Genomic DNA, 16079 nt, shown 5'->3' on the forward strand with positions numbered 1-16079 from the left:
AGTTTTAACTTTTTAAAAATAACACAAATTATTATCACCAAATACTGCTGCTGTCAATACACCAATTTATTGGAAAATAAATTCATAAGTTTTTAGATAATGTGACAGCAATGTCTTACTAATCCAAGGCAGTATATACTTTTCAAGGCAGAGACTTGTATAGTTAATGTGTAAGAAATGGAAATTTCAACTCAAAATGCCCTTAACAATAAAGGGAATTTTTGGTCCAAGGACAAAAAATAAAATAAAATTCATACTTAGGACAAAAGCGAACCCAGATTAACATTGTAAACTAAGGACCCAGTGTTTCCCATATCGTCACTCTGCCTTTTCTATCATCAGCTTCATTTAAAAGCTTGCTCCACTTATGATCACAGGATGACTGGCGATAACAATCTGCTTCTTGGGCAGCCAGAGGGAAAATAAATGTCTCTCCCTAAACTAGCGCTTCTCAAATTTAATGTGCATGTGGATCACCTGGGCAGGCATTTTGTTAAATTGAAAATTCAGATTCAGTAGGTCTTTGAGTTCAAAATCCTGCATTTCTAACAAGCTCCCAGATGATGTCAAAGCTGCTGGTGTGTGGACCACACTTTGAATAGAAAAGCCTTAAACCAGTGGTACTTGGGGTGTGTCTTCCAAACAGCAGAGTAATAAAAATTCTTGGACCCCACCTATGACCCCAGAAATTCTGGGGGTGAGGCTCAGAAATCTGTATTTTAACAAGTCTGCCAGATGATTTTGATGCACACTAAGTTTGAAAACCACTGACCTAAATCATATATAAAAGACCTGAATTTACTCTTATGGAAACTTGGTGATTGCCATGCACTGACTAGCTTCAGCCTGATAAGCTTATTCACCATTTCCGAGCCAATCACTGGGGTAATGACAATGGAGTAATGCTAATTAGTCTTTGAAAATAGGACTGTTCTTGTAGCTGGAGGTGAGATTTATCCTACCCAAACTTCATGATGGCAACACAATAAGAAAAAGGAGGAATGGCAGCTGTGGAGAAAAATGACATTTTCCACTGAATTTCATTATAAACCCAATGGGAATAAACTAGGGAACAAGGAAATTGATCTGGGTCAAAATAATTCAACAAATGTTTACTATATGCCTACTGCCCCCTGTATATGAAGCATTAAATTAGGTACTGTGAGGCATAAAAGATGCAATCTAACTGAAGAAGTGTGAACCAAGGAAAACTCATTAATCTCATACCGATTTAAGTGTTAAAAGAAAGTGATACCCAAAACTTACTGACCTTGAGATTGTGAGGCCTGAGACACCTGCTAAAAGAGATTGTTTGAGGAACTAAAATAGGTTAGACACAGTTTGGGCCAAATTATGGAAATCCATTAATGTTATGTTTTGAAATCTAGATCAAGCCTATGAGGTAGATATTATTATCCAAATTTTAAAATTGAGTCACTGGAAGATAAATTAATTTGTTGAGGTCACACAGCTAGTAAATGGCAAGTTGGAGTGTAATCTGAGGAAGGTGAAGTTAGGGGAGAATAACTAGGGAGCTAAGGCAGTAATCCAGACATGTATTAAGGAAGGCTTAGGCCAGGATAGTGGCAGTGAAAATCACACAGGAATGGAGATTGGTGGGTAACTCATGGGAACATATTTTTAAGTTGGAAATATTACCAAGGGAGAACAAAAACAATTGGTAGCAAATGAGAGGGAAAGAAGTAAGTTACAGGAGAGAATCATGAATTCCAAGTAGGAGTGAGTACAGGAATATTAGAAATATACATGTTAGAAAGAGGTCAGATGGGCAGGAAAAAATGTGAGTTTGTATATTTTGAAGTGATGGAGAGACATTCAATTGAAATATAAGAAAGTAGAATTTAGAGGTTCTGAGTATGGGCTTTATTATCAGATAATATGAAATGAAACTCTGACTCTGTCCCATAGACTTAAGTAGTCTGGCCAATCTATATTAACCTTAGTTTTTTAATTCATAAATGGGGTTAATGATAATAATACCTAACACAGTTATTTTGAGAATTAAACAAAATAATGAATGTAAAGTACTTGGAAATATTCCTTGCACATAACATATACCCAATAAATATAATTTTCTCTTATATTTGTTATTGTTAATAATGTCTAAGTGATGGTTTTAGATTTAATAGTACAATTCATATCCATAAATATAAAAATTGAGATCATGTAATGAATGAAGACTCTATGGAAGAAGTTTAAATAGGAACAAAGCAAAAATTATGACAATCTGCAACAATCCACACTGTAAATATAGATGTAATCAGGAATGAAAATGCTCACCCCTCTGAAGCTTACTCTAATTTTAATCAAATTGTTACCAAACCAAACTTGGGTCCACTAGCTCGTATGCAGTAAAGCCAATCTACTGACACTGGTTGTAGTGACGGAAAGTGCAGCATTTACTGTAGGTGCCAGACAAGGAGTCCTGGGCAGCTAATGCTCAAAAAAACTGAACTCTCTGATGGGTTTCAAGGAAGCATTTTTAAAGGCAAGGTAAAGGAGAGGAGTTGCAGGGTGTGTGATCAGCTCATGTACAATTCTCTGATTGGTTGATGGTGAGGTAACGGGGTGGTGTCACAGGGGTTAACATTGTCGATCCTCGGGCTCCAGTAGGTCTGCCTGCTACATGCTCATGGTCATCATGTAGTTAACTTCTTTCATTTGGTGGGGGCTTTAGTATCTGCAAAACAACTCAGGAATGTGCATCAGATACTGTTATCTATGTACTTCAGGGAGGAACTAAAGATTCTGTGACTGCCATATGGCTTATTTACTGTTTAAATTGTTAACAGTTCTCCTGGCCCAACTGCCACTTTTGTCACTCCATGTTCACATCCTTTCAATCATTAATTCTTGAGCCAGACTTTTGTGACTCAGGGGAGGCCTAGGAGACTACAAGTTTTCTACAAACAAGAGGCAGGCAGATGACATGGGGGGAGGGGGTCTGTCCTGGGAAGGCCCTGTAGGGTCCTGTTCCATACAGTTAATGGGTACCCACATAAAGAAATAGAGCCATGACCAGCCATGTAGGAAAGGCTAATATTTATTGAGTACTTATATGTGCCAAACATTAGTATGTATTGTTTCATTTATCTAACAGTCTGTTCTATTATTATCTCCATTTTATAAATGGGGATGTTGAGGTATGGACAATTTGCTAAGTTGCTAAAAGTCACACAGCTTATATGTGATAGAGCAAAGATTTGTCAACAATCTGAACCTAGAACCCAGATGCTTAGACACTAGACTATATCCTGTAATTCAAACTACTTATAAAGGAATATGAAAAAAATACAACTAAGTTACCTTGGTAACTAAGTTACCCCATCAAAATGTAAGCATATGATGGTTTGAATGAGATAATTTATGCAGTCTTACTCTAAGTCTTACATCTTACAACTAAGATGTGTTAGATATCTTAATACTTTAAATTTAGACTCACTCCAACTTAATGGTAAAGGGAAGGTAATTTAAAATTCATGTATGTAACTTAAAAATATTGAGTTATTCCATTTTCTTCTTCAAGGAAACCACGGCTTAGTAAACATTCATTATGGAGTATAAAAGTTTTAGTTGACAGAGAAATATCAGAGGCCCTATAGGCACAACTAAAATATAATTCTGTTGAAATCATAAATAATAATCTACAAATGAAGATTCTAGAGAGTTTTATAATAATATTTTGCCTGTGTACAATACCTTTTCTTGAAATATCTCAGTGGACTTTATTATGAATCATAATTATAATCAAGCTTCAGATCATCCCTCTGAGTTAGTTTTTTGTTTTTTGTTTTTTTTTTACCTTGAGATATAGTGGGAGGAATATTAATTTTTCAAGGTCATTCAAAGAGTCAGAGGCTGAAGTAGGAATGGAATAAAAGGTTTCTTACTCAAGTCATCTGATAAATATCACCATGGATTTACAAAGGGTTTGGCAAAGAACATTAAAGTGCCAGAAAAAATCATATTGAAAAAAAGAAGTTTACCACGGTAAGTCAAAGAAAGTAACTTTGAAAGTTTTAATTTGTGAAGCTTAAGAATATTCCTACCAGGCTTCCCTGGTGGCGCAGTGGTTGAGAATCTGCCTGCCCATGCAGGGGACACGGGTTTGAGCCCTGGTCTGGGAAGATCCCACATGCCGCGGAGCAACTAGGCCCGTGAGCCACAACTACTGAGCCTGCGCGTCTGAAGCCTGTGCTCTGCAACAAGAGAGGCCACGACAGTGAGAGGCCCGCGCACCGTGATGAAGAGTGGCCCCCACTCGCCGCAACTAGAGAAAGCCCTCGCACAGAAACGAAGACCCAACACGCTCCAAAATAAATAAATTAAATAATTAATTAATTAATTAAAACAAAACAAAACAAAAAACCAAAAAAAAAAAAAAAAAAACCAAACTGCTTGAAGACAGGAAATGAAATTTAAAAAAAAAAAAAAGAATATTCCTACCTCTACATTCTCCACATGCATCCCAGTCGATCCATAATTCAAAATAATAAAGAGATTAGGAAAAAAATCCTAAATTGAAACTTCTTCTGAATATCTAACTGAAATACCAGTGATCAGTGATCAGAAATGTCTCTCTATAACCATGAGCAAAGTAGTAGAGTAGATATTTATTCTATATAGGAGTCCTGGAAGTAAATATATTAACAAGTATTTTTTATTCCAATTGGTATAATCACTGAAGCCTAAAACAAAAATAAAATTAAAGATAAAATAGAATATTAAAAGTTTCAGTTGTAAAAAGCAAAAGATTTCTACGGAATCCTCACATCAATATCTGAAAAGCAATTTTAATTTGTTTCATAATTTAAGTAAAATAAAAGCCAAGAGTTACTGCATCCCAGAAATAGATAACCTTCTATAAAAGTAAGATACCTTATGTATTCTATGCTCAATGTGAACTACTTAGCCCTCCCTTTTATATGTCCTTCAATGGATACAGAAAAGGACTAATGAGCTAAAAATTAACTGATAAGAAAATGTTGAATAAACTTCCATTTTTTTGTTACCCTATGCATTGGCTTTACTCACTGTTTTAAAGTTCTCATAATGATATGGGGCAAAAATAGTTCTTTTACTCACCATATTAAAGAATGGTAACATACTTTTATCACATTTGTGCATATAAAAACAACATAAAAATCCCATCCACCTGAAAATCAACATAAAATTAAGAACAAAATTATTCATATTAATACATTCCATATATTTAATTAAATTTAGAAAATTATCCTTTAATAGATTTCACATGGTATTACCAAGACATTAGTAATATAATGGGGCTTAGAGATAATTTTTTCTCCAGTTTTCTCAAAGGTCAGATTTCTCTACATTCTCAGAGTTAATTGGGGCAAAGTTAGGATGAACCCCATGGTTATGACTTTCTCCACCATAAATTATAAGCCGTTTCTTTTTCTTTCTGCATATATGCTTTCAAGAAACATAGGTACCATCAAATCACCAGTTAGATATTTTCCCTAAATGCTATCACAATTTTGTGCTTCTACCTCATTTTAACTGATGAAATGAATGTCAGATAATGAAAGTTCATAGGAGCAGAGGAGATTCCTGAGGATAAATGTGATTGCTACAATACAATAGTACAATGCCCTAAAAAAGACACAGAGGAATGATTCATTAGACTTCTCTGAATACCATTTTTTCAACATAAAATCTTTTCAATCCTAGCCACTTTGCAATCAGTTCAATTTGTCTTGACATTCTTTGAAGGACAAGAAGTCAGACCATTTTATAGTTTTCTGCAAAGCCCATTTTCACCCACACAGTGTAGTTTCTACTTATTCAATTAACAAAATACTAGTCATCAACCTGCAAAACCACGCAGTGGTACCAAAAAGAAAACATATTTTAATCCATCAGTAAACATAATAATCTCAGGTAACATTTACTGAGCAATTTCTATGTGAGAGGGACCACACTAAGTTTTACACGTCATTTGGTGGGGGTGACGGGGGATACAGTGGTCAACACCATGGACAATTGAGTCTGTCTAATTGTAATAAGGTGATCCTATCATACATTAAACATATTCCATGTCTAAATAAATCCCTAAATTACTTGAGAGGCTTCTCTAGGTCCTCAGACATATTTGCTGTGTCTTTTTACTCTAACTCCATGCTTCATAATTAGTTCTTGAAAATATTAAGTACTACATTGAAGTTTGAACTGGTGTGTAGGCTGAATTCTAAAAGGGACCCCACAATTATGATTATAGCCCTCTAGTGTACATGTACTGTATAACCCACTCCCTTCCCATGTGGGTGAGGCTTGTGAATAGGATACCACAGGGTAAAATGCCACTCCTGTGATCAGGTTATGCTATATGGCAAAAGTTAATGAATTTTGCAGAGTAATTAAGGCCCTTAATCAGTTGACTTTAAATTAATCAAAAGGGAGATTATCCTAAGTGAACCTGACTTAATAAGGCGAGCCCTTGAAAAAAACTAGAGGGAGTGGAGGGATTCTAGAAGTCGAAGTAATTCAATGCAACAGAGATGTGCTCCTTCTGGCCTTGAAGAAGCAAACAGCCATATTGTGAACTGCTCAGGACCACATGGCAAGGCCCTGAGCACACCCTTTAAGAACTGAGAGTGGTTTCCAGCCAATAATAAGTAAGAAAACTGGAGCTTTAGTCCTCTAACCACAAGAAGCTGAATTCTGCCAACAACCAGTAAGTTCAGAAGGGGTCTTTGAACCTCAGATGAGACGGTAGCCCCAGCCAACACCTTGATTTCAGCCTGGTGAGATCCTGAGCAGAGGAGCCAGCTATCCTGTACCCATACTCCTGGCCCACAGAAATTGTGAGATAATAAATTTGTGTTGTTTTAAGGTACTAAATTGTATAATTTGTTACTCAGCAATAGAAACTAATAGAACCAGTAATCTAATTTTTGATACAGTTCTAAAACATTTAGATTGGTTTGGGACCTGGGTACACCTCCATTCTCATCTATTGAGTAAAATACTTAGGGAAATAGTTTTGTGGTTGTAATTCAGATCAGTAAGGCTGCTAAGTTAAAGTTTATAAAATTAGGTTGTTTCGCAATGAGTGTACACTTAACAAAAAATAATAATGTACTTATTTTTATCATGAAAGTTAAATAGATAAATTTTAAATATTAATGCTATGTATTTTGCTAGATATACTTGTAGGGAAAAAGAAAGCAATAGAACCAGCCCTAAATGAGTTTCTAATCTGACTGAGAAGAAGCAATTAACTTAAAATTTAGAAAGTGGCTTTATATACAAATATTAAGTAATAATCATTCTCAACACGCATTGCCATCCCCAGTTTCTCTTGCTCACCTCCACTGTGAGAACAGAGAAGACAAATACTTGCCTCTTAGCTCAAAGTAGCCATGTAATAGAATTCTGCCCATTGGGATTGAAGTGGAGTTCTGCTGCTACTAGTCTATCTCTCAGTTTATTCTTTTCTGGAGTATGGATTTCATACTTGGGATGGTGGCAACCATTTTGCAGCCATGAGGGAAAGGCCAAGAAATTTTACAAATATGTCAAACATCTATCTCTACACTTATTTTCAGTGGAGAAAGAAAATGTTTAGGTTGATGTTAGTTGAGTTTTCTATTATTTGTGGTGAAAGTTTCATAACTACCAAATGACAATTTCAAAAGGCACTGTGCATTCACATAGGGTAGAGCCCGAGAGTCTCAGAATCTGTAGTCACAGTAGAAAGGCAGTACAGAATGGGAAAATCTCAGGTCCGTTCCCCATTTCCTCATCTCTTCATCTATGGATGCTAAGCATTAAGGTCTCATTTACTTTATTGTACTCTCTAAGCTTATAAAAGAATTAATGGTATCATGGAGGAAAACTCAACTTAATTACATAAAATATGACTCTTTATAGATTTTTTAAAAAAATTAAAATGAGAAAAAGCTTTAGTAATCGTTATTGAAAGCACTTATTAATTTGTTTTATCTAACTGAGATTTTTTTTTGTACCCTTCATTCTTTTGAAAACAGGGTTTGAGGTGGTTTACAGAAATATGTACATTATTACAACAAGTAATGACTAGTAAATTAAAAGGTTGAAATTAATGGAATATATGATAAAACTAAAAATATAATTAGAAGCAAAAATACCATAATATTCTGTGTAGTAACTAATGACAGTCCGTAAGTTCAACTCTTAGCTTCTTAAAGAAATGAGTAACAAAGCCAGTCTCAATATCCATAACCAGTGGCTAATAACATACCAACCATTCAGAAGCATCATAATTTTTATTTCTGAGACTCAGAAAAATTTCTCTCAGTCTCAGAAGGAACACTGTATGATACCTGTACATCATCTTAGACAGCATCGATTCACTAAAAGCAACAGCCCATTCCTAATAGCTAGTACTCTCAAAGCATTTTGAAAGGACAGTTCAGCAAATGGCTTTTGCATGTAAAGACCTCATTACATCAATAAAGAAAACATTAAAACCTTTATATGAATAATGGACAAAGAATATGAATCTTTAATATTTATATTGAGGACAGTAGATGGTTTATACATAGAAAAAATTTAGCCATACTAGTAATCAGTGGTATGTAAATTAATGAAAGAAAATATGTTTTTGCTTTACTACAGATTTAAAAAATAATAATAATGGATTGACTATAGTACAACTTAGAGAGATTCATTCACTCTCTCTTGCAGAGCAAATTGCTCATTTTTTGGAAGGAATAATTTGCCATCTGTATTGCGGAGCCTTAAAAATGTTCACATCTTTTGACCCAGAAATACACTTGAAGAAAACTTTCCTAAAAAATTAAAGCCAAATTTTGGGAAGACTTTCTTTTTTGTAATACTGGTTACAACAGAAAACAGAAGTATTGATATCTTAAATGTCTAATAGGATGTTAGTTCTCCTTTAACATGTTTGTTAAAAAGTTTGAAATTATTTGGTAAATACTTATAATCTTGAGAGAAAAACAACTCTGATACATACTTTAGAGTTACATGATTATTTACAACTATTGGGTTGGCCAAAAAGTTTGTTTGGGTTTTTCATACTATCTTACAGAAAAACTCAAATGAACTTTTTGGTCAACCCAATACTTTGGGATATATGCATATAAATATACATATTTAAATATAAATATGTAAGCTATAACTTTAAATAAAATAATATGGATGTTTTTAACATGGGTAAGATTATAAATCTATAACTATAATATAAATATAGGACTTAGTACTATGGTTAAAAAGTGGGGTTTGGAAACAAATCATATGTCTAGCACATAATAGATAACTGATAATGTTGCTGATGTTGTTTTATGTTGGTTAATTTTTTAAAAGCCTGAAAAAAAATCAAGCAAAAATACAGATCATTATTATGTTTGGTTAATGGGCATATAGCTAATTTTTAAAATCTTCTACCTACCTTCAAGTTAAAGGTTTAATTCCCCAAAAGAGAAAATATTACTTCTAAGGAAAAGTTAAACTTTACCTAAGGTGAAATAAACAATACTAAAAACTCATCTTTTTTCTCTCTCTGCTTCATAGTAACTGGGGTTGTTCATTATGGTGCAGATTTTTTAACAATTTGCTCTAAGTTGAGAATGCCAGTTCAATTTAACCCATAACAAAGAATATATGCATTAAAACTGATATAATTTACAGTTATAAAAGTCCTTGTCCCCTACCCATAACTCAACCCAACAGAACATACTTTCTTTGGAATCAGTCTTACTTAACTATGTACATCTAAAAAAAAGCCTGCTTTTACACGACTATGAAAATTTAGGAAGAACATAGAATTATCAAAGTTCTATTTAATTATATATTTGAGCAATGGCTATTGACTAGAAGTCTAAAGTACCCAATCAAGGAGTTTTGATCACAAAGCAGCATGAGCACAGCATGAATACATACTCAGACACAATTCTAAGTCACAGTTGTGTGCAAGGTGCAAAAAGCTGGCAAAGACAATGATTTGTACAGTAAAACCTACCTCTTACAGAGGGAGCATCAAATCAAAGCTATGTTCAAAGCAAAGTTATGCTAACTCAAGAAATAAAATATTAATTACATGTATGCTTAACCAGAATGTGAGATAAACTTCAGGAAAGCAGAATTCTAGTCAATATTGACAAGTGGGAATACAATAGAGAAAATAACAACAAAATTTAGTTCTATTTAGGCAAAGCTTTTGAATTTTATTCAATTTTAAACTAGAGACATTCAGAAGCAATTATCCGTTTGTGATGTCATGAGATTACTTACTGTAATTATAAAATTAACATCAATCGCTAGGAATAATTTTAGTATTTATAAAATTAGATGTGATTAAAACATTCAAATGACTGCTTACATCAGTATTGTATACAATGTGTTTGTCTCAAACCTTACAATCTCACCTGGCCTCCTGCCTCACTTCTTCAAGGCTCTCAAATTCCCTTGAGATTTAGCCAAATAGAGTCCTTGACAGAGAATGTGAGTTGGCACATCTAATATTCAAAACTACAAATGATATCCATCTAGAAGTCACTGAATGTTGAATATAAAAGGTTAACCCCATCATTTTACATGAGATCTTGAGATTAAGGGAATGTATCATGACTAAGATGACAGAATTAGTAGCAAAGTAGAAGAAAGACCAATTCCTTTGAGGTCCAGTACAGTGTGTTCTTTGCACAGAATGATGCAGACAAGGGTCAAACATGTGACCCAAAATAGGAGCTTGTTTCAGCCCCTCCCTTATTAAAATAAGCAGGAAAAGACACAAAGAAAAAACAAGTACTCCCTCGACTCCAGTTGCTCCAATTGACCCAAGAAATTGTCTATTCTGATTCTACCTCCTAATCACTATTTTCCCTTCAACTCCTGAAATTGCTCTTTACAAGGTCACTAATAACTTCCATTTTGCCAAATCATGGTCATTAAAGAGTGACCTTCTACTCCATTTCTCAGTAGTATTGGACACAGTTGACTACTCTCCTTGAAACCCTTTCTTGTCTTGGCTTCTGTGGATACACATTCTTCCATTTTGTTCTTCTAACAGAACATTTCCTTTTAGTCTGGTAAGCAAACAAACTTCAAGTAGGGAAACTTAGAAAGCTATTTCAGGAAAAGAGTGATTTTGAACTGTTTTGAAGCATAGGTGGAGTTTTTATAGGCAGTTGGGAGACAGTATAGAATTCCATTTGGAGAGATTTTTCATATTCCAGAGCAAAGCATAGATAGATTAGTAAGGACTCAATACTGAACTTTTGAATTAATTTGTGTTAATTAAGTTGATTTTTTTTCAAGGAACATATCAACAATATTCTACTTCATTTCTGAAAACAGAAAGAATTAAAATACTTCAAAGATAGTATTGATACATCTTAACCTTCTTTAATGTCAAGGAGAATGCAAATTTAAATGCATTTCAGCCGATTTTATTTCCCTCCAAATGATACTCTAAATAGCTCAGAAATGATAAATTGTGCCAAGTAGTTAAAATGATTATTATTATTTCATTATCTTATAAAATGAAAAGCAAGAGATACCATACACAATCTACACATATTAAGAGGAAGAGATGGACAGAATGTTACTTACAAATGTCTAAAATTAAAAATAAACTTAAGATACATGTCTGATTCTCAGTTGACTCACATGTCACTATAGCTCAGTGAGTCTCGCATCTAGTAGTTGGTCAGTAAATATGTAACAAATCACTAGAATTATAGGGGAGAACACTTTAAAAAGAATTCCATGGTACCAGAAACCCAGTTCTCATTTTTCTGACAGTAAATATTTCAATAATGGGAGGAAAATCCTCACCATCTATAGAATTGCTACTTAAATGAAGGAACTGATTTTGATTATTGAATTCAAACTATTGTGAGTCCAATCCAACTAGTATTTGCAACTGTGGTAAATACTGGTGGGCACAAGGATGAATATTACCCAACCCTTTGCATTGAAAAAGACAAGGAAAAGGGCAAAAGTATATGATAAAATTTCAAGGCATAAACTGTTTAGATTGTTTGAGCTTACAGTTTTGGAAAGACCACCTTACTTTTTCTTAAGTGCAAAGTAAATGTCTAAACCTTTCAAAGATTACAAATTGAAATTGTTTTTTTCCCTATTGGCTATCTGAAATGCAGGAGCTGGTTGATATGTGTCATATCAAATGAAACAATGACATAAGAGGTTTTATTGCAGCAGGAAGGGTCAAGCTGGGATGGCCCGTGACCCCTAAGCAGAGAGGTATGTACTTACATGGACTCACCTGAATGATAAGAAGCACTCAGGGTAGGCAGGCAAGACACCTCCCTGCTGACTCTTTATGGACATCCTGGTAAAACCTATTATCTCACACACTCTGGAAACAGGCACTTTGGGTTTGAGCTTCTCCAAGTAGAGCATTTAGGTGAAAGGAAGTTCAGGAATCTGTGCTCAGGTTATACTCCTTAAATCCCCCACCAACTATACATAAAATTTGCAAAGTGACTTACAATAACTTATGAGTGGGAATAATCTTCAAAAATGGTTATGAAACATGGAAAGATTAGAAGTGACTTAGAAGTTCCTAAAGCTAGAGTCTTCTAAAGAAATACATATGTAGAGAAATGATGTCCCTCTCACACACACAAAACAACGAAAGTCATCTAAATTCTGATGGATCTGGTCAAGTTTTGAAACAAGAATTAGTATGATCTATTCCTTATAACTTCTATTCTTAGTTTCCAACCATTGTTACAAAGAGAAATAAGACTTTATTGTCACTCTAGCAATAATTTAAGTAATATAAAGAATGTTATTATCACTGATAATAAAGAAAGCAGGTTTACTATGTACCAGTTTAAAATGAGGGTTAAAAGACACACATAAGCATGAGTAATGTCTGGATGTCACCAGGAAGTGCTGGCGATTTTTACCATATTTCACAGATGAGCACTCTGCATATTTACCATGGTTTCTTGGCCCCCACAAACTTAGGCACTTGATTTTATTAGCAAGCCGAGAAGGGTTTCATCTCTCAAGAGGGTTCCCCAAAGCTGAAATGACTAATGCATAAAGTCATGCTGCTGTTTAATTGATTTACAATGAGAAATACGCCTCTCCTGGGGGGTGGCATAACCACCCAGTTAGATCTAGACAAGAGCCAATTTCTACTCAGATGGATGCTTGTCAGGCATGAGATCAGAACAAAGAAGAGAGATGAACGCAGGTAATTATGGCATCCAGCTGCGACTGGAATGATCTTGCCAGTGGGACTGGGAAACTGAAAATCCCTTGAATAGGATTCTCTTCCCCTAGACAGTGATTGGATAGGCACTGCCAATGTTCATTCATTGCTGGTGGGAGTGGAAAATGTTACAGCCACTTCAGAAAACAGTTTGGCAATTTCTTACGAAGGTAAATATAGTCCTATCATATGTTATAGGTTGGATTGTGTTCCTCTCAAATTTATATGTTGAAGTCCTGGCCCCCATTACCTCAGAATATGAACTTATTTGAGAATAGAACCATGGCAGATATAATGAGTTACGATGAAGTCACACTCCAGTAGGGTGGGCCCCTAATCTCATATGACTTGTGTCCTTATAAAAAAGGGACATTTGGACACAGACACATATGCAGGGAAAATGTCATGTGAAAATGAAGGCAGATCTCAAAGTGATGCTTATATAAGCCAAAGAATGCCAAAGATTGCCAGCAATGCCAGCAACCCACCAAAAGCTAGTGAGAGGGATGGAATGGATTCTTCCTCACAGGCCTTAGAAGGAATCAACCCTCCCATCACCTTGATCTTGTACTTAAAGGGGTTGGTTTCCAGTATCAAATCTAGTAGAGAAATGCAACTATAGTGAATGAGTACTATTAAAATATTAAATACTGTTAAAAAATTTTTTTGTTTGAGGAACTGTTTTTCCTCATGGCTGTACCAATTTACATTTCCATCAACAGTATACAAAGGTTCCCTTTTCTCCACATCCTTGCCAACACTTGTTAACTCTTGCTTTCTTGATAATAGCCATTCCAACAGGTGTGCCCATGATCCAGCAATCCCACTTCTGGTTATATACCCAAAGAAAATGAAAACAGGATATCAAAAGGATATCTGCACTCTCATGTTTATTGCATTATTTATAATAGCCAAGGTATGGAAAAACATAAATGTTCATTGATGGATGACTGGATAAAGGAGATGTGAAATATATATATATATATATATACAAAATAAAAATATGTAATGATATATACCAAAATAGTAATAGTTATAATATTTAGATTTGGGGATTTGGGGTGCTTTCTGGCCTGCTTCAGAACCTGATTTCTTTGACAATACACAGAGAGTAATAAACATAAAATAAAAAATAATATATTAGACTTCATTGAAATTAAAATCTTCTACTGATTGAATAATTCCATTATTCAGCCTACCACACTTTTCTCAGCCTCTTGCAGAAACTCAAGAGGCTGGCCTTTTCCTCATCAGATGAAGGGCTTTCATGATTCTTTTCAAGAGGGATTATTTTTTCTCTTAGCAATGTCATACCTCATACATTTCTGCTACACTATCTATTGCTATTATTCTGTTATTGTCTTCCTACTGTATTAAGGCTGTGCTCTCTTAGTATCAATGCTCCTTTGTGTTTTTCCTGTGGCATGGTCTGATTTTTAGTTCTCATTACCCTTTGGTCTTTAAAGCAGAGCCAGTCAAAATTAAGTATCTACAATTCCAGAGGTTCTCTCTATAGTTAGATGTTTCCATCAAACATAAATGATTACAACAAACATCATGTAAAGAAATTACCACTATTCTCACATAGCAAAAAGATGAGCTACTGCTCAGCAAACTAAGTTGTCTAATCAGTATATTGAGAACTATGTTTGTACGTTTATAATTTTGCTTTTCTTTTTAGTTCAGCTCTTCATGACACTGTTTTTGTAAGTTTGCTTAATATGATTTATTTAAACATGGGATTACGTGGGAAACATAATTGCTTAGCACTTTTTGGAATGGTTTATGTAAGATCACTTCTACCAAAGATCACAAGATGAGGGAGCTTCCAGATGGGTACAGCTGCTTCTTCTTTATTCTTGACTTTCTGACATCCAAAGGGCAACTGGCTCTTCTTTCTATATTTACTTACTCAGTGCACGAGTCCTACTTTTTCCAAATTATAAATGGGCTTTTTCTTTTCTTACAGTGTCTTTTCTAAAAGGTGTGTACTTACAGATTGCAATTTATGTCTTTCAGTTTTCAAAATGGCCACACTTTTCTATAGTTAAGGCTCAGAGTTTCTCTGCTCCATATACTGAGGATTGACAAAGTGCCAAGAAAAGTAATTTTAGAACAAAGGAACGCTGTGCTTATATATGGTGTCATAACAAAGGATTGATTGGGAAAATGTTAAACACTCAAGAATTCAGCTGGGTATCAAAAATAATTAATCCTATTATTTAGGAGTTTTTTATTGTCAGCCCTAAATGAATCATTTTCTGCTTGACTGTATAGGTATGTTCTATATTTCAAACTAGAAGTACAAAGAGGAAGTTCACTCATATTCTCTCCCTTCAAATTATAATAGGTTATGAAATTCAAAGAAAAATATAACATAAAAGGCTGGTGAGAAGAACTCCACAGGTTTATGTTGAGGGAACATAAATCAGCAGAGTGTGGGTAGCTAGATGCTTCATCCCCACCCCCACACTCCATCACCACTTAGTTACTTGAGTCATTCATGTATGTATATGGATCTCAAGGTCATATCTGTAAGATGTGCATAATAATGCCTGTCTGCCTGAAGAAAAAGGGTTGACTCTTTCAAAGTTTGTCCAAACATGGGATTTTGTGAAGAGAAAAAAAAAAGCAAAGTCTTATGGTTAATTTCTTTAAGTGATACAACATTTTTTCAAAACATCAATTTCAACTTTATAAAACTAAGTGAGAAAATAAGTATACAAAAGAACCTCTAGGGCTTCCCTGGTGGCGCAGTGGTTGAGAATCTGCCTGCCAATGCAGAGGACACGGGTTCCAGCCCTGGTCTGGGAAGATCCCACATGCCGCGGAGCAACTAGGCCCG

This window comes from Eschrichtius robustus, chromosome 1, assembly GCF_028021215.1.
Source record: "Eschrichtius robustus isolate mEscRob2 chromosome 1, mEscRob2.pri, whole genome shotgun sequence".
Classification (NCBI taxonomy): domain Eukaryota; kingdom Metazoa; phylum Chordata; class Mammalia; order Artiodactyla; family Eschrichtiidae; genus Eschrichtius; species Eschrichtius robustus.